The sequence below is a fragment of the Schistocerca gregaria genome, chromosome 8 (assembly GCF_023897955.1).
Source record: "Schistocerca gregaria isolate iqSchGreg1 chromosome 8, iqSchGreg1.2, whole genome shotgun sequence".
NCBI classification, from domain to species: domain Eukaryota; kingdom Metazoa; phylum Arthropoda; class Insecta; order Orthoptera; family Acrididae; genus Schistocerca; species Schistocerca gregaria.
Genome location: NC_064927.1, coordinates 75,266,676 through 75,292,361, shown reverse-complemented (window position 1 = coordinate 75,292,361; position 25,686 = coordinate 75,266,676). Strand labels below are relative to the sequence as shown.

The window sequence follows — 25,686 nt, the reverse complement described above, 5'->3', positions numbered from 1 at the left end:
GCAAATATACAGCGGAGCAGCCATGATTAACAGCACGGCAGCGATAACGAAACTCACCTAGCAGCTTGAAAATTGCAAAGAAATAACAACAAATAAACAGAGCATGCGTCATCAACGTAAAACGACAATACTATCAAAATAAACAAAAATATAACTACATAATAATCGACTTACCCTCGTAGTTGTGATGTGAACACGGACAACATTAAAGAATTAGTACATATTACTTGATTGCTGTTAACCACAGAACTTCAGATTGGACATCAATGAATTTAAGTACTCAACTGGTTCCGTAATAAAGTGTATTTTAAGCACCTCTGCATTTTGTGTTGTAGTGAGATGAAACCGGCCACCCACCTATCATAGCACCGTCACCTCATCCATTCAGGAGCCACAAAACATTACAAGAGGGCAGAGCCACAACAGAATCAAACTGAGGAGAAAAGCAATTTATAGCACAACTTTACTAAAAAATGCACTGGTCGACAAGAAAAGTCTATAGTGGCGTTCTGCTTGATACAGTCACGTCGACGAAATATCTAGGCGTAACGTTATAAAGTGAACAACGTAAACTTCTGCGAGAGAAGCCCGGTTTACAAGAAATATAAATACTAGTTTCGGCAAGTTACGTTGCCATCTCCAGGTCTGAAAAGGTATTAGAAAAAATGCTACAGTCTAATAATCGTTATTCGGTATAAATAAGAAATTCTAAGACACACTCTACTTATATAGACCGTTTGCCCTTCCACGTATTGTGTTTCTTATTTATAAGGATTAACCATTATCAGACTGTAACAATCCTTTTCTAATACTTTTTCAGACCCGAAGATGGCAATTTAACTTGCCGAAACTATTTGTCTATATTGGTATTTACTGAGATCTGCACAAATAAACTTATAACAAGAACATGACAATATTCCAATTGAGCGATCGCTTTTCTGCTGACATTGTGAGGTAACCATGTTATAAAGGGATATGAAATGGAACGGGCACGTAAGTTCGGCAGTAGGAAACGCGAATGGTCGACTTCGTTTTACTGGGAGAATTCTAGGAAAATGTAGCTCCTTTATAAAGCAGTTCAGGTACAGTGAGACCCATTCTTGAGCCCTGCTTGAGTGTTGGCATCCCCACCAGGTCGAGTTATAGGCAGAGATCGAAGCAGTTTAGAATGTCCTACTAGATTTGTTACCAGTAGGCTCGAGCAGCACGCCAGTATCACTGAAATGGGAATTCCTGGAGGGACGACGACGCTCTTTTCGCGAAACGGTATTGAAAACAATTAGAGAACCTGCGTTTACTGGTGAGTGCGGATTCTATTGCCGTCAACTTACATTTCATGTGAAAACCGCAAAGACAAGGTAAGAGAAATTAGGGGTCGTATCAAGCAAATGGACAGTCGTTGTTTTTCCCTCGCTCCATTTGCGAGTAAAGCAGGAAGGAGAATGACTAGTTACAGTACAAAGTACCCTCTCCCATGCACCGTGTGGTGGCTTGCGGAGCATGTATGTAGGTGTAATGTAGATGTAAATCGAGTTAGGGATCTTGGAATTGTAGTTTGGTAATTGCAGGAGGTGTGTGTGTGTGCGTGCGCCTGTGTGTGTGTGTGTGTGTGTGTGTGTGTGTGTGTGTGTGTGTGTGTGAGAGAGAGAGAGAGAGAGAGAGAGAGAGAGAGAGAGAGAGAGACGGGGTGGGTGTGGTGGAGGGACTGTAGAGGAGGACCAAGAGATGAGTGCACTAAGCAGGATTAGATACACGTAGGATGCGGTAAGTATGCAGAGGTGGAGAGGGTTGCGTGGCATAGTCTAGCGTGGAAAGCTGTGTCAGACATCAGCAACAACAAGTTAAGGAAGTATCTGAACGCTAGGGCAGTGGCTAAACACCACAATGTTTTGGAATCCCCTTACTGTATTTTAAGGACTATAAGACGCACTTTTTTCTTCGAAAAATTTCCTCCAGATTTCAGACGAGTCTTATACTCGAAATTAATATAAAAATGTACAGTGTTTCAATTAAAATTCCTGTGAGTCTTAAAAGAAAGCTATCTCTGTCTAGCAACATAGGATTCCACCGGCGGCAGCAGCAGTGTACCCATGCGACAAAAATGAGTTGCGGGGATTCACGAGCTTGCTAACACTGTCTCCCTCCAGCCCCGCCATCACAAATCTACAAAACTGTCTAGCCTGTGATGAGTCATTGCAGTCTACGGTGTCAGTGAACTTTAATTGAAAGTGATTTGCGTTATCGGTAACAGTACAATGTTTTTGTTAGTAGCTAGTTTCGTAATGGAAAAAAGTATAAGGTATTTATATGACGCGGGCTATAGATTGAAAGTAATAGCATATGCAGAAGAACGTTGAAACAGGGCAACTGAGTGCCATTGCGGCCTTCCATTAACAGAAGAAAAAAATTCTCGTTTGACTGGCTAGTAAAGAAGAACTGAAAAAATGAGGAAGAGTAAATGTGCAGATAGAGGAATCAATGCAAAATGGCCAAATCTAGTAGATGTGTTGAAGTAGATGCAAGGATACCTTCGAAATGGCATTAGAATTAACATAAAAATGATTCAAATACACTCTCGCAAGCTGGCGCTACAGTTTGACTTAACAGACTTTGGGGTGCAGATGTCCACAGAATGCGAACCAAAACCAAAATATCTCAGAAAATGACACAAGTGTATAAAGAGAAAATTTCGTCTTTCCATCGCTTTATTATTCGATATCGAAAGAAAACCAGTGTTGCAACCGCGTGGTCTAAGGCGGCTTACCACAGTTCGCGCAGCTCCCCCCGTCGGAGGTTCGAGTCCTCCCTCCGACATGGGTGTATGTGTGTTGTCCTTAGCGTGATTTAGTTTTAGAGTAAGTAGTGTGTAAGCCCATGAACCGATGACAGCAGTTTGGTCCCATAGGACCTTACCAGTGTTGAACTAAGCCAGATAGCGAACATGAACGAAACCTCTCTGACATTTGATGTGCCGAGTAACAGAGCTGTTGTCATGAAAGGTTCTAAACTTGTAACCACAAAAACAAGTAGACATGAGAAACTGCACTACACTGTTGCTCTTTTATGTCGTGCTGGCCAGTAGTGCAGTATCGTAACATGCGCTGGCACAGTATGACTCGGTTTGAAAACATTGCATATAGATATTCAGTAGCAGAAATCAAGATCTGCAATGAGGTGCAGATTGCGTATACGACTCACTGTTAAGTATCTTTTCCTTTTTTGAGCACTAACTTCTCCCGCCTGGTAAACGATGCCGTGACGAAACGCCCTGCTCTTTGTTGGAACTTCTCTGTCACTTCTATTAAGCCTACTTGCTAAGGATCCCAAACGTATAAACAGTACTCAAGAATCGGTCGAACAACTGTTTTGCAAGCCTCTTCTTTGGCGGTTAAATTACGTTTCCTTAAGATTCTTCCTACGAAACATGTTGGGCATCTGCTGTTTCTACAATATGTTTTCTGTGGTCATTCCACTTTAGGTCCCTCCAGGTGAGTATTTTACTGTAGTTATTATCAGTAATTTGTCACCTCTAGCGTAATCGAACAGTAGTGGTTCTCTTCGACTGTTTATGAACAATACGACACTTTTATATACTATCAGGCTCAACTGCTACTCACTGCTCCAACAGAGGATCCTCTACTACAGTTTCCCAAACCTGGGGTAATTACCCCTAAGCAGTAAAACGAAGTTTTCTGAGGTGTAAAAACTAAATGATTCGATTCTGTTTCAAAAGGTCATTACTATTACAACAATTTTTAGACTCTAATATTCATTATATGAGTCATCAATAATTACTTTTTCTAAAGTAGTAGCACTAATGCGGTGGACGTTACAAATTCCTCATTTACACACATATCTTGTTTTTTGTCCCGTATATAAAAGTGAGATGTATGCGTAAGAAATGATGAATGTCTCAAGAAAATGTCTTCTTCAAGTTGCAGACAGTACCTGTAGTAGCCCAGAACTGCTTCATTACTCGCTTCGAAACAGATAAATGAATTAATTGACACCATGACACAGCAGTATTCACGTAAGGGCTACTATAGTGCTGTACACAGTGTTATTATTATTATTATTATTATTATTATTATTACATTGATTAGGCACAAAGCATTAACAGCCTAATGTCATCCAATTTCTGCCAGTTCAGAAGCGAGGAGCGCAGCAATGAAGTGATTTACGAACAGCATGTACTGGTATAGTACACAAATCTGAGCCTGTTTGATTTTAAATGGTGTTGCAATAAGCAGGTTGTTGTGCACATAGTTCCGCGTAGTCAGCGCGTACACAACTTTCCCACTAGAGCGCGCCCCGCTAAGCACAATAGTGCAGGAGCAGCCCTCGTCTGTCTCTGCACTACAAGATGGCGCTGCCTTAGAGACGGACCAAATTCTGCTTCCGCCGATCCGCGTATTAATATGTGACGCAGCCAATGTGACTGCTGCTAATGTAGAACCTTTTCTCCTCACGGATCACACTCGCGCAATGATAACTGAACGCGCGAGGTTTTATAAAGAGTGTACAGACCTCCGATTAGTCAGTCTGCATTTGTCTGCACCAGTCTGCATTAGTCTATAGCAGTCTATAGTCAAGTTTCAGTCTGCGCCTAATAAGATTACCATATTCCTGTACATAGCCATAAAGATAAATGTATAGACACTTTGTCAAGTATCAGAGATATGTGAGAATAAGATTAACGTACCAAGACCAAAGGAACTTCAGATTGTCAATTGTAAATAGCATCCAGAACCAAGTTAAGTAATTTTATGCTTGTTATTATTTTAATAAATGTGTGTGAAAATTAATAAAGTTCTGTTTAAAGTTGGTCACCGTTAATTTGCTACTCTAAGCATGCAAGTGGCATTTCTATCGTCTGACCTAACGGCAGAAGATAGACACGCAACGATAAGACCACGAGACTATTGCTGACACTCGCCTACTTCGCTAGAGCGACAAGTCAAATAATCTGATGCTGTGGTACCGAAGATCTTACAGTACGCACACCACACAGGTCCAGCAAGTGCAGCAAGACAGAGCAGTAATGCATGGTAAGTTTTGTAACAAGTAGCTCACTGTGGATAATTAGCTTTCTTTTCTGAGAAGGCGTTGTAGACAGCACTTGAGATGGACCACAAATTCTTTCGTCATTCATTCTAACATACACACACAAACTAAACATTATTCATCTTTTATTCTAAAAACAAAAGTGTTCCACTAGAGGTCTTTCATTATAGTTTAGATAGTTGCTAAAGGTGGTGATAACGTGGCTGAGGGGGAGGACCAACTGATGGCACGGGGTGCTGGCTGCACTCAGGGGTTATGGTCCAAGAAATTTTGGGAACCTGCTCTACTAGGTGTTCCCACATTTCGCTACAGTTCTCTAGCGTTGCGTCCTCCTTGCAAACGATAGCTTCGTCCGCGAACAGTTTATTGATTAAAAGTTACGCTCTGATTAATTAAAACGAGCTGTAAACGGTAACGGCCCCACAAAAATCCCTCGGGGTACTGCCTAAACTGCCTGGCGACAAGACCAAAGCTGCCACAAGCGCCGTACCGGCCAAGTCCCAAGGCAATCTGCTTGATGTGTTTGCATACTGGAGTAATGCAAATTGTCTCCAAATTGGTTTCGGCTGCCAGAAAGGAACGCGAGGGAGGACGGGGAGCGCTGTGTAGAGTTTGGAGGCCGGCGCGGAACCTCGTCAACACAGCCGGCGTTACGCAAAGCGACGGCAAAAGGTCAGATCAAACAACGGACGGCGACGGCATAAAAGCGCGAAATATGTAACCCTGGGTGGGTGGGTAGTATTTAAAAGGTAACACATTTATTTTGCATGAAAACATTTGAACGCACACAGCATTGTTAAAAGAAGCGAAGTGTAACAGAGAATGCGGAAGGCCTGCGTATAACGCTGTTCTTGGCATAAACGTGGAAGCCGTGGGCGTCGTCTGCGGGCCCTTTCAACCGGCCTTCCGTTAGTGTCGCCATGGCAGTTCCCGCACGATGAGATCGTTGCTGCCCCTAAGCGCCATATTTTACGAACTATAAGATACTGCGGAAATATAAGGTGCACATTAATTTTTAAGCAATTTTTTAAATAACACTTCAAACACTTTTATTATTAGGTTGCCAAGTCAGACTACAAAAAATTCATAGTCTATAAAACCGAACCAACCTTAAAAATGCCTGCCAATCGTCGTCCGAACTTTCTTCTTCTTCTTCTTCTTCTTCTTAGTTGTCCTCTTCATATATAAGATATACTGCCATCGATAGCGTTACTTACACTTGTCTGATTGTAGGTCGTTTTAAAGCCTCCTTCGTCATGTATTCCTGTTGGGTTTCATTCAACATCCATTTCTTCCATTCCTCTCTCACATACACTTTAAATGGTTTATCTATCGAGAAAACAAGAGGTTGCAATTGTGAAGTAAGTTCTCTCAGAATAACAGCATGCTGTGTATTTCTCTGCCCAGTTTCTCTTTCACAGAATTTTTCAAATGACTACTAAATTGAGCTAGCACAAGAAGAGAACTCTTCTTCAGCAAAGCGCCTTTCCCTCTCTCACACGCTCTGTTAATCCATAATTTCATACCAGCCTCGTCCATATTAACCTTGTCATGTACGTGAACAACACCTGGCGGTATTTCAGAAGGTTTTCGCATTGTTTTAAAAAAATTGTGTTTTACTGCTGCTTTGATGTGTTGAAATATTTCGGTTGTGTTTTGAATAAATGTTTTAAACCTATTATGATGTGTTCAAAATGAGTAGTATTGTTGATCAAAATTATTTTTAATGGTGGATTCCATGTTGGTTTCACACACACAAAATGCGATGAAAATCCACCGCTTGCAATATGTCATCTTATTTTGACAGTCGTGAAACCAAATCGAGGTTCTGCAGGAATTAGGCATTTTCCTTCTTCATTCATTTATGCATTAATTATAATCAGTTTTATTCTTTTACACTGAAATATATTTACCGTATGGTATCCTGTAACATGAGGAAACAGTATCGTGTTTTTTTTGAAACGTCTGATGTTCCCAATTTATTTCACTCTTAACCCTTGTGCGTACGGATGTTTTGTACAACAGAGAAAAAAGCACATGTGTGTCTGTGTGTGTGTGTGTGTGTGTGTGTGTGTGTGTTTGGCAGGAAAGTAAAATATGTCATATATATTTTAAATATGTGGTGTACGTCTGGATACGTACTACATTTTTCGAGCTGTTTGATTCTTTTCACTCGTTAAATTATACTGTAATGTTTTAGGAGCTTACACGTAAAATTCTCAGAATAAATAATTCAACGTGTTAACAATAAGCAAAATTATGCGAATACCCTGAAAAAAAGAGGAAAATAACTACATTAAAAAACAGAGAAATGTAATGGAGGAGCAGGTTATATAGTCTCTAATGTTCGGCAAATTAGATACTTTTCGGGACAGTTTCAATGGCAGTGGATTACTATTATCTCGTTTTGTATTGCCATCATAGCAAAAAATTACTGGTGTCGTGCGCCTTCGTGCACGGATCAAGAGAAGACGTTGTGGTAGAAAAAGCCGCGCGCCAATCTGCGCAAAATTTAAACATTACACTCTTCCTGCATCGTAGGCAAAATCAGGAAATCGGTTGACTCCTTGAGTTATATGTGATGTAGGCTTGGCCTTAGGCGGCTTACAAAAGCACCACTTGTACATGCGTGGTTTCTGACAAAACCCATAAAAACCATGAATATTGGGCACCAAAAGTATCAGCTGTGGGGATGGCCTCATCTAATTTCCATTCATGGCAAATCGTCGAAATTTTTATCATATGTTGTCAAGATGATGTTTTCGGGGAACCTTGGGACTTTTTTCGATAAATTATTCGCTTTCGAGGTCCAGAGGTACGAAGTTACTTGTGCACGTAAAATATTCACGTAATATTTGATATAAGGCATACATATAGTTTCAGCTGACGTAGCGAACATATGACAAGGGTTTTGAAAATTGAAAGGGTTCTGAGGTCACCAAACTGTGCTTTTAGTCGCGACTTTGTGACCCGTAAAACTCCATGAGGCGCCGTTACTATATAAGGAGCACTTCAAGCATGTACAAGTTGACCTGACATGGAAATTATTCGATGGTGCCACCTGGCGACGCCAGCACATTCCAAAAAGTATTTTGTCTTACGGGATTCTTTATATTTGCAAATGAAACACCGCAGTTTTTTGGAGTACTGTGGGGACAACTTAAAAACGTTGTATATTCTTATGTAACCTGGCGTTAAGTGAACTTGGTTGGATGGCAAAGGATTTTGTGATGACCTTACATTACGCGTACTTCTTTGATGTTTGTTTGTGTCAGTGTATGTAAATGTGTCGACGTTTATAAATAAGTTGTGAAAACGGAACTGAACTATCGAATTCGTTTCATACGAGCAGCACACCACGCTATAACGGGGAAAAGAAGGGAAACAGCTGAAAATGCTCCTCTCAGGGCACAAAATGGCGAACATGTTCCTTTTTTAACACTCTGACAGTAAAGTAGTGAACCGACAACCTCAGTACTGGTTCCGCCTTCCTCACGAAAAATTTTGGCGCGTGAATGTGTTCGCGCTTTTTTTTTTCTCTATGCTGTTCATTTTTGGAACACAACCTACGACCAGCTTAGAGACAGAAGTGATGACATCTTCTGCAGGACCTGACCATCATGTTTCAGGACAATGCTGAAGTACGTACAGTGCAAGCTGTTACTGATTTGTTTGACTGATGGGGCTGCTAAGTGCTATACCACCTGCTGCACTCCCCTGACTTAAGCCCTCGTAAGTTCGATTCGATTTCTAAACTGAAGGAGACACGTCATGGCATTCGCTTCAGAATTGCTACAAATTCGTTGGGCAATAGACCGCTCCGCTCGAACCGTCAACACAACTGGCACTGCTAAGAGTGTCCTACGACTTCCACATCGCTAGCAACGGGCTACACGCAATGTTGCTGACTACTTTGAAGGCCAGTAAAACTTTGAAACACATATCTATTTTGTACGAGCTGTAAATAAATAGTTGCCACTATTGGAGCTCCAACCCTCGTATGTATACAGATGGCGTCTGTGAGAAGGAGATGCTACAATGAGTGGCTGGATGGAAAGACTTAGAATGTTCTGTGCGAACAGAGCGCGATTATGTTCGCGTGCCAAAAATTTTGGTGAGTAAAGCGGAATGAGGAATTGAACTAGCATCTTCCCCACTTTTCCGTCACAGTCTTTCAAAGAGGAGCCTATTTTTCTTTTTGTGTTCCAACATGAGCATTTTTCAGCTGGTTTTATGGCTTTGGCGGCAAGTTTTCCCGATACGGTCATTTGCACCACTGATAGGTCCTCGCCCTGCAATCCCCTGCGTACGGAGCTCCGTTCGTGCCGTTTTGGTGCTGACAGGTTTCGCGACAATTCTGCAGTGACTTTTGCAGTGTCGTGGTCTTATTTTTCGTCACACTCTTCGTCAGTGACCATATGTCTCGTGGTTATCTGAACAGAACTTGAGGCCGCATCGAAAAGCATATCGAACGCCATCATGTCGCGAAGTTCTGCTACAGAAAAGGAACTGAAACCATATGGTTCCAGAGACTCTTTTCAGGTCTCAAACATGTATGATGTAGATGTACAGACTTCAGCGACGGAAGAAAATTCGTGCCAAAGCCAGGCAATATACAACAATCGTTCGCAGTGACATTAGCGGTCAGGTGTGCATAGGAACTGCTAAAAGAAGCATCAGCATTGGCCATAATGAACGTGGACTGATGACCACATCAGTTTGGTCCCTTAGGAATTCCCCCCTTTTGGAACGCGAGAGCGACTGTGATCTAAGCAACAGACATAAATCGGAAGTAGCACATCGTGCACTGTGACCAGGTAACCAAATTCATTTCTCTGATGCTATGGTTTCATTAAGGTCCAATCATTACTATACTAACATGTATCAGGGAGCACATACATGTTCAACAACACAAAAATAACTTTAACAGGAAAGGAGCAGGACTGTATTTACACGAGCCGTGGGCCTTAGTGCTACATAAAGCAAACGATGCCAACTCTTAGGCCGTGCCCTGTGTGAGCGACAGAAGCAAACGACAGCGAGCGACTTCTGGATACGCGACACTCCAGCGACGAGCAGCACCATTGGGTGAAAAGCTCGGGTGCCCTGCTTGCGAGCGACCATGTCGTGCTACTAAATGGCAGCTTAGAGCTGACCAGCTGTTTCTATAAAACTGCACCCCTAAACTGTAGCTGGAGAATAAGGCTATAAAATTAGGTTTACTTAAGAAAATAAAGCAAAAAGAAATCCTGTGCATGAAATTTGCAAAGGGAAGAATCTCCATGGAGAATCTTATAAATATCATCAACTACGAAGATCACCAGACCAATTATTAGAATACACGTAATTGAGCAGAGGAGCATTTGACTTTCTCATCAATAAATTAATTATGAATGTTTTTTGCATGATCAATAACTTTTAACAACCAATAAATGCAGAAGAATGACTGACTACATGAGTAACTACTGTAAATACACACATAAATAAAGAAATCGTTGGCATAACGAGCAGCCAGCTGTGGTGTAGCGGTAGCGTTATAGTTCGTGCTTTCAAAAAGATACTGGGTTCGGTTCCAGGTTGTTCTCATATTTTAACTGACTCAGTTGCAATTCTGTATGCTAAGTTTTATGTTTACTATTTATACTGCATCACTAAGTATATTTTACGGTCTTGCCAAACAACTTGATCTTTAAGATTTTACAGATATCTGATGTTGCAAACGTAATTCATCAGCAGTCAGTGTTAAGCCCAAGCGTTTCAATCAATCTAAATAGTCTGTAAAGCATGCAAAATTTTTGAGAAGAAAGTCAAACGTTTTGTGTAATGATTTGTCTAAAAGTATGAAATAAAAAATATTAGGGAAACTTTTGGTGCACTGCATGTTCTATTCATGTCTTCGAGCTTCATTCAAAGCCACGTAGAATGTTTCTCTGATCTACTTATTTCTTTTATACAAATAATTTCATAAAATATTTGATTGATTTCATTTTTTATTTTCAAGTTTTATTCGAAAAGCATCATCTTTGACTCCTCATTTGCCTTCCTAATATACTTGAGTCGAAGGAAGCCATTTTGACATTTAAATACCGCCCAATGCGTCTTTTTGTGTGAAAAATATCTAGGCCTTGAACAGATGAAATTTTTGACACTTCTTTGGCAGCAGCATTTCGTGAAATATTTCAATTTTTGCCCAACTCATTAATTAAGAATATCGTTAATTACCCTGATTACTCTCAAGCAGTTAAAAGTATTTTCATGCAAAATTAGACCTCACAATGGTCACTTTGATACCCCAATTACCTGTTTCTCTCCATTTGTTTGGCTATGAAAATTCGCACAAAGCCTTATGGTGTAATTTATAGGGAGTCTTCTTTTCGCTCTGCTATCACGTCTACAAAAACATATCGACTGTTAATCATACAATAAAATAATCCTTTCTGCGTGCTGTCATTTCCAAAAACCGTCGTTTCGATATCTTGAACCGTTTATGAGATGCGACGATTTTTACGACTACTTGATTCCCGAAGCGCAGGAAAGGTTTGGATTCGCCGCGAGCGACTCGTCCGCGGATATAACAACCAATATCTCAAGAATGAAAAAGAGACATCATTCCGGTCTCAACTTTAAATACAATTTAGTTTAATTGGTTACATTTCATACGCAATAATGTATGGCCCTAAATGAACTATATGAAAAGAGATATCATTCCGATCTCAACTTTAAATACAATTTAGATATATTGGTTACATTTCATATGCAACAATGTATGGCCCTAAATGAGTTATATGGAAAGTCTACTCAGTGTGATTTTACCTCCGCAAATTCTTAAAAATTTCGTGCAGTCCTGTACTCAATTTCGTGAAGCACAGTAACTATGACGAATAACGAAAATAAATTCAGATCTTTGTCGTTTAAAGATATCAAGCTGTAAGATGCGGAAGAATCATACTTCCTCACTGAATAGTTTTCTTAAAATCGGATGTCAAGTAATTCACAGCTGCCGTCGCGTCCGCTCTCCTGCTTTGCTAAGAAGACATGTGACTGTCGCTCTCTGTCGCGCGTGCACAGCGACAAGATTCAAACACGTTTGAATTCAAACGTCGCCAGTTGTAGCGGAACACAGGCAGCGGCACAGATGTCGCTCAGGTATGACACTTCCGTAACTACACCTGCGGTGTTTTGTCGCCTGAAGCTGTCGCGCATTGTCGCTCGCTTCAGTCGCTCACGTGGCACACGGCCTTAGGCTTCACAGCAGACGCCGCACGACTCTTTTGACAGCAGGAGGACGCATAACGCACTCTGCCGCTACACAGACTTACCGTAGCACTCTACCCTCCAAAATCCAAATTCCCATTCACGTCTCAGCCCACTTGATATTACTCATAAACTCAGCTACTCTAGGGTAGTCATTGCAGTTGAGCAAAGCCACTGTATCAGGGTGGCGTAGTGGTCAGCGCATCTGCCTAGTGAGCAGGAAACCCGGGTTGGAATCCTGACCACGGTATCAATTTTCATTCAGCTTGCATATATACAGCTGGGAAAATGAACTGTTGTGTCTACCAATAGTAGCAGTTGATCTCCACGTGATGAGTAGTGCTTGCAAAAAGAACATATATAAAAAGGAGTTAAAACTTCATTAACTTATTTTATAAAGATTTTCTTCGGAACTGTAGGCTGTGTTAGAGAATACATTACATTTTTATCATTAACACCGAGTGTGTTGCATATACATTTCTAGTCTATACTTCACAAATATATTTTAACTCTTCAGTTCTTTTCCCATTTATTAATCTTGCAGCTGCCATTGTCAGCCTCCATTGCCGGTGGCAACTGTAATAGTGCCCGGTGCTGGGGGGTCACATGTAGCTGTCGCGCCATTTCTCTGACTACTTTAAACAAACGGGCATGGCAGCTCTTCTCCATAGCGAGAATACCGTTGTCTTCGAAGATCCTTGTATTCGTGGATAGACCAGACATTCCGACACAAACTTTACCACGTATAAACGGTACATGGTATACTCCCGACACTGGGAGTGGGTCCCTTTCGTCGTTTGCCGACTCCAGACAAACCATGTCTACAGTTCGCAGGACAGTGTTCAGCGATGCTAACTCTAGATCGTGCGATCCTGCTTCGATTCCCGGCCGGGCTGGAGATATTGTCCTAATTATCTCACTTCACCTCGTCCCATTCATTTTCATCGACGCACAAGTCGCTGAGGTGTGGTGACCTGGAAACGCTTGCTCCAGGCAACTGAGCAACCCCAGAGTGGATCTACCAGTCAATAACGCCACACTATCGTTCAGTTTTTCATCGTATTTCTCGGTTTGTAAGCAATCTTTTCGCCGTGCTTGCGAAGTAGACGGCCGATTCTGTCTGTCACGCTGGTGACCTGCGGCAGAAAGACAGTACCCGACATTTGTTCTTCAGCAGCTTCACTTCATCGTGTGTTATGTTTAGCGACACTTCTTAGGCAACTGGCAGAGTACGCATTGTCTCGCAAAGAACGCGTTCCAAGTATTGCACTCGCGTCCGAGGTGCTGCGAGACGCATATTTCTCGCTTAGATGGCGATTTTGAAGTTTGTGCAAGAATCAGTCGGTGTGTTAAAGTTTTGAATACACGCTGTGGCCTAGGCTTTACTATTCCTCGTCACCAGCATGTCTAGGAGGTGAAGCTTTTGATCCTTTTCTACTCCATGGTAAATTTTATGATGACATGGAGACAGTTCGATGCCTTACGAACTCACCGAGCTGATCCTCACCATGGCTGCACAAAACGAAGGTATCGTCGACGTAACTGTACCATACCTTAGATTTACAGGGTACCAGTCTTTCGAAATCTTGTTTGTAGAAATTCGCAACCACTAGACTAACAGCGCGTTGTCTTGCGGTAGCATTCTTGCTTCCCGCGCACGGGGTCCCGGGTTCGATTCCCGGCGGGGTTAGGGATTTTTCCCTGCCTCGAGATGACTGGGTGTTGTGTCGTCTTCATCATCACTCATCCCCATTACGGTCCGACGAAGGCAACGGCAAACCACCTCCGCTACAGCCTTGCCTAGTCGGCGGTGCGGGTCTCCCGCATCGTCCCCTACACTCCTCGGAATATGGGACCTCACCATCACCAGACTAACAAGTAAGAGAACTATCCGTGCCGACGCCTTTTAGCTGTTCGTAGAAGTCTCTATATCACGTAAAGTACTTCGTTGTGAGACATGCATGACACAGCTCAGCCTTATCTTGCAGGGAACTCTAACCGAGTGTCACTAAGTGCCACTTCGGTAAACAAACAAATAACATCAGAAGTGTCCAGGATGTCGTTTGGTCCAAGTTTTAGTTTCTTCAACACCTCAATGAAATGTTGCGTCTCTCTTATGTGTGGGTCGGTGTTTTCCCACATGCAGCTGAAGCAGAGGGGCGAAGTGTTCCACAGTTTGTATGTTGGTGAGCCAGTCTTAGTGGTACAGCATCTTTGTGGCTTACGTTAAGTACCGCGCGTTTCGTGTCAGGAATCGATTCGTCGATCTACTTTCCGTTATCTTTCACACTCTTTCGTCTGTGCTGTGCAGCAGTAGAGTGCGCCTTGCTTCCTCCTGCTGTCAAAAGACCGCGAGTCGCACCAAATCTGCTGTGGAGCCTAAGAGTGAGCGCCGTTTGCTTTATGTATCACTGTGGCCCACGGCTCATGTAATTTCACTCCTCCTCCATTTTCGTTAAATTTATTTTTGTGCTGTCGAACACGTATTGCTCTGTTACATCTTAGCATAATAATGGCTGGACCTTACGGAAGCCTAGTATCGGAGGAACGAATTTGCTTCCCAGGTCTTAGCGCACGATGTGCTGGTGCCAGCTTGTGTGTGTTGCCTAGACCTCAGTTGCTCTTGCGTTCCTTATGGCCAGTGTTGCTGCTTCTTTTTGTAGTTTCCGTGCACACTTGACCGCTTGTGTAACCGCGAACGACTGTTACATACTGCTACGTGCTCAGCGGCGGGTGTGGCTGTCTCGCAGTGTTAAAATATTCACGCTCCTTTCTTGTTGGTTTACACAGTGTGTCAATACCGCGTCTCCTTGCTATTCTGCTGACGCGATTCCTGGCTGTTTTTACGAATGGGAGGAATACGCTCCCTTTAGTCCGGTCATTTTCACAAAAAGCCCATGATGTTTTAGACTGTAGTACCCTCTTTATCTCTTTGTCAGTGTGGCCGTTACTTCTGAAAGTAATTCTAGACTGACTGAGCTCGTATTCTAAGAACTGCACCTCCAAATCCTTCAAGCCGGATCCACCAGTGTCTTAATTGCTCCTCTCTACTAATTAGCATTGTGACTGGAATTTTGTGAAGTTTTCTGTCTGTGTGAATGGGCTTCTTATAGCCTCTGTGCCTTAAAAACTTACTGAGCTTTCCAGTTTCGTGACAAGACAAACACCCCCTAAACACGACAGACTCACCTCCGGCTTGAACCTGACCTTGCGCACACATTCAGGATGAAATGCTTCATATGGCCTCCAATGCACTCGACGCCGCGTGTCATTTGAATACAGGCACGCACGTGATTCGTCAGATCAAATTACGTTCCGCTCCCCCCCCCCTCCCCTCCCCTTCCCATTGTGCCCCCCCTCCTCCTGGCCATGCTGGCTCCTTCCCCGCTGCCCCTCCTCCCCCTCTCATTGTCATTTTATTTATGTCGTCCTGTTCTCCCCCTAGCGTCTACGGCGTGGATTCCTCTCCTCCCCTTTCTTCCCCTCTCCCGTCCCCCCCCACTACACTCTGCTAGGTCACCAGCATGTGTCGTCAGTCTGTGTAGTGGGGCTGTTATGTACCCTTCTGACTGAGTCCCCTGACAACACAGGAATCGTACTACTGATACCTGAGCTGGTTTTTTCCCATGCACGCCAAGGATTGGTCGCTTGCCAACCTGGAGCAACAGAACTCCCGACAATGACCGCTGTGCCAGATGGCCGTTGCTGTGGCTGGGTGGCGCCCATGGGGAGAGCCCCTGCCTGGAGTGTGTGTGTGTGTGTGTGTGTGTGTGTGTGTGTGTGTGTGTGTGTGTGTGTGTGTGAGTGGGTGGGTGGTAGTGTGGTATCAGGGCGGATACTTTGTGCATGAAGCGTATCAAGCTGAAAAAATGTGGCTGTTGTCAAACAGCTGTCTTTTCGAGTTGTAGCGGAGTAGTATGACCCTGCCATCTTCCCCTTCCTGGCTACCTCCTGTGTGGAGGGTCAGTCTGGCCATCTTGGGGTGAAACACTTTCCCCGCTATCTGGTCTGTACTAGGACGGATGGAGACATATTTCCTGCCACAAGGCCATTGTTATTTAGCAGTCAGTCAGTAAGATGCGGTCATGGTCCTTGTTGATCAAAGCTGCTTCTGCCACCCAGTCTGCAGCCCTTCGTGCTTGTGATCGCCTCGGCGACGTTCTGGTGTCTGTTATCCCTCCCCAGTCCCTGAACATGGTCCAGGGAGTGATTCTTCATGGGGACCTCATCCTGCAAACTGATGAGGAACTCCACGCTAATCCAGAGCGACACAGCGTTAATTTTGTTCGACGTGTGCAGAAGGGTCTTAAGACAACCGCACCTATGCTGGTGGCTTTATTCTGTCTTTTGAGGTTGATATCCTCCCACGGAAAAGGTCAAGGTTCTGTATTACTGATGTGACGTGAAGCCGTACATGCCATCTCCCATGATGTGCTTTCGGTGCTTGCATTTTGGGTATGTCTTCCCGCTGCAGTTTGGTGCTCTTCCTTCCTCTTCTCTCGGAAGGAGTCCACTGTCTTATGCCGAAAACGCATCGGTCATACTAGGTTCACTCATTGTTTTCACTTGCGGAACGAACCACCCCACAACGGGAGTGTGGAGACAGGCTGACTGTATCCTATTATCGTTGTGGACTTTCCCCTTCTTTTTGCGCTCTGTACTAGATATAGCCTTCCAGGTTCCTTGCCTTTAATATTAGGGATTATTCACGAATGGTTGAAGTGAAAGTGGTTTTCATTATCAGTTGTAGGGTTTTGCTTTATTCCTGGAGCAGGGACAGAGCGGTTGTGGTTGGGGCCTCTCTTCGTGTTTTCTGTGTCTGGTACCCTGTGCAAAGAATACTCTTTTATCCCTCTGTTTGTTTCCAAGTTTTTAGATATGGCCTACTTTTTTACGCTTTTTACTGTGCGTATTTTTAGCTACCTCGCTTTTTAGTTTGACCCCTATGACTGGATCCGCCCACTTTCAGTGGACCCTCCACCGTTCACAAGTAACTTTTGAATCGCGGGGCTTGTGACCTCGCCATTTAGTCCCTTTACCCCCCTCAGAAAATCACGTTCGATGGTTTCCAGTCTAATGAAGACACGCAGCTTTATGTGCCTGTGTGTGCAACGATCTCTTGCAAGGTGACGGACTCCAGATGTTTACTGCATGCAGTTCCCTTCGCTAACAGGTGGGGATGGACCTTCATTATTGCCTGCACAAATTCGTGTGGGTGTCGGAAGCGATTTTGATTGATTCACAAGCCGTGAAGCACATCTCCGATCCCTCTGTCAGGATCTTTTTGCGACTACTTTTCTGACGTCCTGTTTCGTTGACACTTGTGTTACACCACTGCTTGCAGATACAGTGAACAGTCCGCCGTAAAACACCAACGAATCCAATAGCTTCACACACCGTACAGCCATGGGCAGGGCTAAACTCGACTGATTCTTTGGCACTCTACCATTTCTTTAGATTTACCCGTGTTTGCTTCCAATGTCTCACTGATCGCTACTGCCATATGCTCACGTAGAGGCACTGCGGGCTGCGCGGGATTAGCCCAGCGGTCTGAGGCGCTGCAGTCATGGACTGAGCGGCTGGTCCTGGTGGAGATTCGAGTCCTCCCTCGGGAATGGGTGTGTGTGTTTGTTCTTAGGATGATTTAGGTTAAGTAGTGTGTAAGCTTAGGGACTGATGACCTTAGCACTTAAGTACCATAAGATTTCACACACATTTGAACTTTTTTTTTTAGGTAGTGCGCGTGACTGAGCACGTGACTCTGTCGCTGTGCCATATGTAAAGGACTGACGATTCGTATGTGCTCGCGGACTGCGGTGACAATATTTTTTTTCCGCTGGACTTATTTTTCCCTATAGTTACACTGAGGGGTTTCCCCATAGAATGTGTTGCATTAGTAAAAGTAAATTGTTATGAAGCAGGATTTAAAGCAATTTGCCATATATCTTGCGGAAATACATCCGAACTGTGTTATCATTTCATTCGGAAAAATCATAGTAAACGGTGATAGAGCATCAAAACTACCCATAGTATCAGCTGCCAAACGCGACTAGAGACAGCTTAGCTGAACGCACAGCGGGGGCGGCATAGAACGATGCACAGCGACCGAGAGGTTCCGACAGCGGAGTGGCGAAGCTGGCACCTTGTCTGCCTTTTAATTCTACACGAGTCTTCACTGACGGCAAATGCAGCAGAGCCTTTGTACCCATAACTCTTATACAAATTTGGTTTTAAGGCACACATTATTTCCATGGCTACCTTGGACTACTACTTTTGGCTGAGTCTCTTCTTCCAAGTTGTCGCTTCACGTTTCTACACTGTGACTTGGCGTGAATTCAAGGTTGGGTTCTGGGGCGCTGATCGTTTTTTACTTCCTCCCCCCCCCCCCCCCCACACACACAATGTAATGTGCTTACTTTTAATGTACCAGAGATGCCCAGGATTTTCAAAATAATAACAATGAAGTTTATCATATGTTTAATATAGTAATATAAGTACATTGCTTTGGCTTTCAAGTTGTAAGATACTGCAATCCAGAAAAAATATATAATTTTAAAAACCTTTCTCCGAAAATCTTGAAGAGTTCATGTGTTATGGAAAAGCCTTAAGAACTATTGCTGCAGACGATGGGAGTAAACTCTGGAATGGTGTTTCTGTGAGGCGTTTCCACTTCCGCTAGAGAAAGTCTGTCTTTCTGCTTCTTTTCTGTGTGTTTACTGAACGATCCATCCTTTTTGCCCTTCTTTTTCATTCAACTTCCATCTGTTTTGTTGCCCGTTCCACATGTGGAGTCCGCAGCACGTGGTCTAGTAGCTAGCACTGGTTGCTGCCTCTGGTTCACGGGGTCCCGGGTTCGATTCCCGGCCGGGTTGGAGATTTTCTCTGCTCCGGAACTGGGTGTTTGTGTTGTCCGCATCATTTCATCATCATTCGTGACAGTGGCTAGATAGGACTCTGTAAAAAACTGGACCGTGTAAAAATTGGGACTTTGTCAGTCGCTGATGACCGAGCAGTTGAGCGCCTCACAAAACAAACATAATCATCGTCCACATGTGGACTCACGAACCATGCCCGATTTGCTCTGTCGGCCGCAGCCTGTGAATGCGCGCCTCTACTCCCCCACCCTCCCTCCCCCTTCCTCCTCTCCAGTTACCTGTACAGAGTTCGAGGACAGGTTCCTTACATCAACAGAAAAAAAAAGATGTATAGTAAACAAGAACTCTAAAAAAGGCTCAAACGACTCTAAGCACTATGATACTTAACATCTGAGGTCATCAATCCCCTAGACGTAGAACTACTTAAACCTAACTAACCTAAGGACATCACACACATCCATGCCCGAGGCAGTATTGGAATCTGCGACCGTAGCAGCAGCGCGGTTCCGGACGGAAGCACCTAGAACCGCTCGGCCACAGCGACCGGCCAATGACTCTAAAATCCGTATCTTAAGAGCTATGAGCATTTGTTCATCTTCGATACTACGAAACACATCTCCTCTATGTAACAAGCGTCATACTCGTTTGGTATATGTTTTGGTCTCTACTATATCCTCCAAAAACATGGAACGCAGATGAGCTTGCAGTAATAGATATGTGTTTCGCAGTATAGAAGAGCTCATAGCTCGTAAGGTAGACATTTGGAGTCTGTAAAGGGAATTTCGGTACACGCTGTATATCCACACTATTAAGAGAATGTTATTTGGGCGATCATAACCGGCATGACCCCCAGGGGCACGCTGTCCTGCTCCCTCACCTTCACCCCAGCGTTCCGCGCCTAAGTGTCGTGGCGATTTTGATACTGTACTGAAATGACTGAGTTTCATTGCACGAATTTCAACCTTCAGTTCACGACCTTTTCGTCAAAATTTGAAAGTTTCTCTCCTCGTGCGAACCAGCCTATTAGAGGCTTAACATCAAAATCCCCCCATATTTCTAGTAAATAAGCCATACAGCGCCCTGAAATATTCGAAAGAAAAGTGCATTACACTCAATTGAAAATAAATATCACACACATCCCCGCAGTATATAAAAGGGGGACAGCGAATTAATTGAACAAATAAATTCTGTGGGTCTCACGGGAAGCGTGCAAGGGATAAGTCCCTGCAGTCGCGCTGTTCATCTGTCTCCTCGGTGGCTCAGATGGATCGAGCGTCTGCCATGGAAGCAGGAGATCCTGGCTTCGAGTCCCGGTCGGGGCACACTTTTTCAGTTGTCCCCATCGAGGTATATCCACAACACCTGTCGTCAGCTGAGGGTTTCAATTACTTATCATTTAAACCGCTCACTAACGAAGAAACAAATTGCCATTAGCTCTTAGTCCTTTTCGTTTCTTCGATTATGAATCGTTATGTGCAACTGCTACCTGTTTATATTACACAGAAGTCCTTTCTGACCACTGACGCAAGGGCAATGAAGACAATTGTTGAGTGGCTCAGAGGCAGTAGCCCCCGCTTGTACGGTTCGGCGGCTGAGAGAGAAAGTTCTGTCGGTTGCCGGGGCGTCGACACCAGATACTACCTCAGCCCAGACACCTGCCAGACGTCGTGTTTGTGTGTGTGTGTTTGTGTGTGGCGACCACTGAATTGACTCAGCGAAAGCGCGCACCTGTGCGACACAGCCGCACCGCACGGGCTGTGCTCTAGGCAGAGACAGCACAAAAACAGGCGAGCAGTGGAGAGCCGCGTGTCACACGTCACACACTGTCAATAACGCGGTTCGCTCGCGTCCGCATTGTTACTTTGTGCCAGGAATGGCTCTCAACAAGGGAAGTCTCCAGGCGTCTCTAAGTGAACCAAAGCTGCGTTGTTCGGACCTGGAGGCGATACAGTGAGACAGGAACTGTCGATGACATGCCTCGCTCAGGACGCCCAGGGACTACTACTGCAGTGGATGACCGCTGCCTAAGGCCGGTATTACACTATCAAATTTCTTTGTCAAATATCTTTGTCCAACATCTTTGTCAATAGCGAACTTTGTCAAATGTTGTCCAATATTTGATCAAATCTAGGGCCTCGCCGTAGATTTGATCAAAGAAGTCGCTTGTCTTCTGTTCACTGCAATGTGACATGATACCACATGGAGCGCTAGCATAGCTGCATTCTGTCGTCTGTAGTGTTTTATAAACATTGCCAGTAAATACAATTGGTGTGTGCCGACAACTACAAAATTAATAGAGATGTATGAAGCTGATGAGGCGCTTTACAACATGAGGCACGCTGAATACAAAAATAGATTGCGAAGATTGGAGACCTGACCTAACCTAACCTAACCTAACCAACCCTCTCCTGTAGCAAGGAATCGGAGTGTTAAGGTGGGCCTGTCTTCTGCAGATGTAGCAGTTCTTAAGTGAATATTGTTCTTTTGGATATGACGATACACTTCATTGAGCAAATACAGAAATGTATGCTCATCCATTCTTAAGTAATTGATGTACGACTTGACGTCCTTCACTGTAAGCTCACATAACAAGTTTTATTGAATGCTTTTATCGTGTCGTCGTAAAACCCACGGCTTCACCCAGGCATGTTTCCTTTTCTTTCCCCGCTTCTCTTCCGCATGAGCACACAGTGCAATTGTGGTACATGCAACTGCTGCGGTTAATAACAAGTTGTTGTTGTCAGCCATCTTGAACTTTGACGAAAAATATGATGACAGTGTAATACCCCTTCTAGCGCTACGTCAAAGATCTTTGTCGAATGTATTTGACGGAGTATTTGATCACATCTTTGATCAAATCTTTGACAAAGCAATTTGATAGTGTAATACCGGCCTAAGGATTATGGCTCGGAGCAACCCTGGCAACAACGCCACCATGTTGAACAATGCTTTTCGTGCAGCCACAGGACGTCGTGTTACGGCTCAAACTGTGCGCAGTAGGCTGCATGATGCGCAACTTCACTTCCGACGTGCATGGCGAGGTCCATCTTTGCAACCACGACACCAAGCAGGGTGGTACAGATGGGCCGAACAACATACCGAAAGGACCGCTCAGGTTTGGCGTCACGTTCTCTTCATCGATGAGTATCTTATTTGCCTTGTTTGGAGGCAACCCGGTGAGGCTGAATCCCTTGGACACACTGTCCAGCGAGTGCAGCAAGGTGGAGGTACCCTGCTGTTTTCGGGCGGCATTATGTGGGGCCGACTTACGCAGCTGGTGGTCATAGAAGGCGGTGTACGGCTGTACGATACGTGAATGCCATCCTCCGACAGATAGTGCAACAATACCGAATACCGGTATCTTGTTGGGGAGTCGTTCGTCTTCACGGACGACAATTCGCGCCCCTATCGTGCAAATCCTGTGAATGACTTCCTTCAGGATAACGACATTGCTCGACGAGTGGCCAGCATGTTCTCCAGACATGAACCCTGTCGAACATGCCTGGGATAGATTGAAAAGAGCTGTTTATGGATGACGTGACCCACCAACAAGTCTGAGGAATCTAAGCCGAATCGCTGTTGAAGAGTGGGACAATCTGGACCAATAGTGCTTGATGAACTTGTGGATAGTATGCCACGACGAATATAGGCATGCATCAATGCAAGAGGACGTGCTACTGTTATTAGAGGAACCGGTGTGTACAGCAAAGTGGACCACCACCTCTGAAGGTGTCGCTGTATGGTGGGACAACATGCAATGTGTGGTTTTCATGGGCAATAAAAAGGACGGAAATGATGTTTATGTTGATCTCTATTCCAAGTTTCTGTTCAGTTTCCGGAGCTCGGGAATCGATGTGATGCAAAACTTTTTTTTTGTGTGTGTATATCTCTAGCCCTGAGGAGCGTCTCATATCTCACGAAAAACCTGCTCAGAAATTTGCAAGGACGTTTTGCATGTCGGAATCCCCATTTATTCTTCGCTCGACCTACGTTTCTATTGTCACTGTGTAACATAGGAGTAGGGTCAGATTATTAAAAGCATTCACAGAGACATCCTGGAATAGAACGTCAAAGAACGTTAATACATACCAGAATACGAAGTACAATCCAGCATACGGGATTGAGTCTAGATGTAGAAGAAGCTATCTCTTATGAGAGTACCATTGGCGATACCGTTACTTAATAATCGATTAGAGACACCTGCTTCCGGTGGATATCATATCATTGGCCTCCCCGAAAGCATAGAACTTAACGATTCGCGCCAACAGGCGGGAGTCCCCCATTATATCGCGCACACTTTGTCAGAAGCGGGAGGAGTTCAGTGCGGGATGAGCGGCCAATGTTGACGGTTCGGTGCGCCACCAGTGTCGGAACGGTTTCAGCTAATTTGAAGAAATATCCGCTAGGCTGAGATCCTGAGGTGTTCAGTGAACGGAGAAAGTAATTCTATAGTGTTGGAAGAGGTTTTATTAATATATTCGCAAGGACTCTGAAGTTACAAGTAGAAGAAATATTACATAATATTAATGTGTTGCCACCATTAATGCCACGTGCGTGTTTCGCCATAACAGAGTGATCTTTGATATTATCTTACATTGGAAGAAGACATACTGATAGCCAGCGAATCAATTTAACCGTTCAGAACGTAATTTTCAAGTGAAATTTTACGTCGTGGCTAGATGACGTGAGTGCTGTGAACTTACGTATGAACTGGATTGGGGACCACTTACTTGTCTCAAGAATTAATAAACTGTTTTTCCGTAGAGTGACTTCTATCATTTCAAAATATCGTTAAGAATAGATCACCATGAGCTTAGGAAGCAGTCCGTAGGTAGGCTACAGGATCACGTTAGAATGCTGTCTATATGGTTGTAATCGCCAACTCTTCTCTCATTTGTCCGATACCCCAGAGAGCTATTAAACAATAAAACGGGGCGGTTATACTCTGGACGACGACACAGCACACTCTAGTGTGGCGATTCTGAGCATGGGTACCGGAAGCGCGTCTGAGATGTGGTGCGTCACACCACTTCAAGGAAGGTTAAGGTGGCGCCTGTGCCGCTCAAAGACGCTGAATGTTCTCGCGTCAAACTGCTCCTCGTAGGATCTATGCTTTGCAGCTGGTAGACACGTTTTCAGTGACAGGATCTCATCATCTTCAGCCACCTTTAGCTGTTCTATAATCTTTTGTGTCTCACGCTGAACTTGTTTTGGACCACAGTCGTAAAGGTGAGAGACCGGGGATGGAAACCCGAAAAGAAGAGAACTGAAACATTTAAGATGTGATGCTGTAGGAGGATGTTGAAAATTAGGTGGACTGATAAGAAATTAGGAGGTTCTCCGTAGAGTCAGGGGAGGTACATGTGGAAAACATTGAGAAGGAGAAGGTCAAAGATGATAGGACACGTGTTAAGATGTCAGGGAATAACTTCCGTGGCATTTAAATGAGTTTTAAGGAGCAAAAATTAAAAAAAAATGGAGAAATTTAAGGTACAAATGCTCCACTGAGATGAAGAGGATGCAGAGGATAGGAATGCTTTGTGTCAAACTAGTCGGAAGACTGAAGAGAGAGAGAGAGAAAGAGAGAGAGAGAACCTACATCAGCCTGCTGACTTCATAGTCTCGTACCAACGGGACAGTTGTTTACTCTGTATACAGAATCGTTACATTTGTATTCGTAAGTAGTTCGTAATATGTGGTGTATGAATTTTGTTTTTGTTCAAGCTTTGCGGCAATATTGTCTTGCATGCAATTCATTTTCCCATCTGTATGTTATGGTAAAGACTACGGAACCTCTCCTAAGTGTGTGGCTAGAAAAAGCACCTATTTTCTATGCGAGATTATCATGTTTTTATTTTGTCGCGACTGTTGAAAATAGATTTTGGTCTGATGCATATTCAACGAGAAAAACAAAGGCTTATGAATCAGGCACAGCTGTCTGAATCTGGTGTAATTTGGTCAAATATCTTTTGATACGTTGTAGGTATCATGATGTATTCAGTTTTCACCCACACAGTGTGTGAGTAAACCAAAGACAAGTATGTTTTCGAGATACTCGGGCCAACTTTCTTTTTCATTTTTCTCTTTTCAGAAGGGAGTCATATTGTCTTTGCGCTATGGAAAACTAGTTACGAAAGAGGAAAATCCAGTGATGAAACTGTTTCGCAAGCCTGACAAAAAGTAAAGGAATAGAAACACATTTAAAAGTTTGGATTTTCTGTTGCGGTAGAGTGAATTACGTGTCGTGTGAATGTTTGAGCCTATCTCAGCGGTAGAATGGCTCTACGAGATGGAATATGCTTGGTCACTCGTGTATTGCTCTACGGAAAAGTTCACTGGAATTTTACGTAGGCCAGAATTACTGGGACGTTGAACGAATCATTTATAGCCTGCTGTCTGTGAAACGTACGCATTGGCGAAACGTTATTAATTCATAAATTTATTTATGTATAAAATGAAGGAGCACTTAAAGTGGATAATATAGACAAAAATT

At 43.8% G+C, this 25,686-nt stretch overlaps 1 protein-coding gene across 1 annotated transcript in view; it reads left to right on the top strand.

Moving 5' to 3' along the window:
* The window catches only part of LOC126285028 (coagulation factor X-like), a 724,967-nt gene that overhangs the window by 44,974 nt on the left and 654,307 nt on the right, over window positions 1-25,686 (top strand). The window lies entirely within an intron of this gene.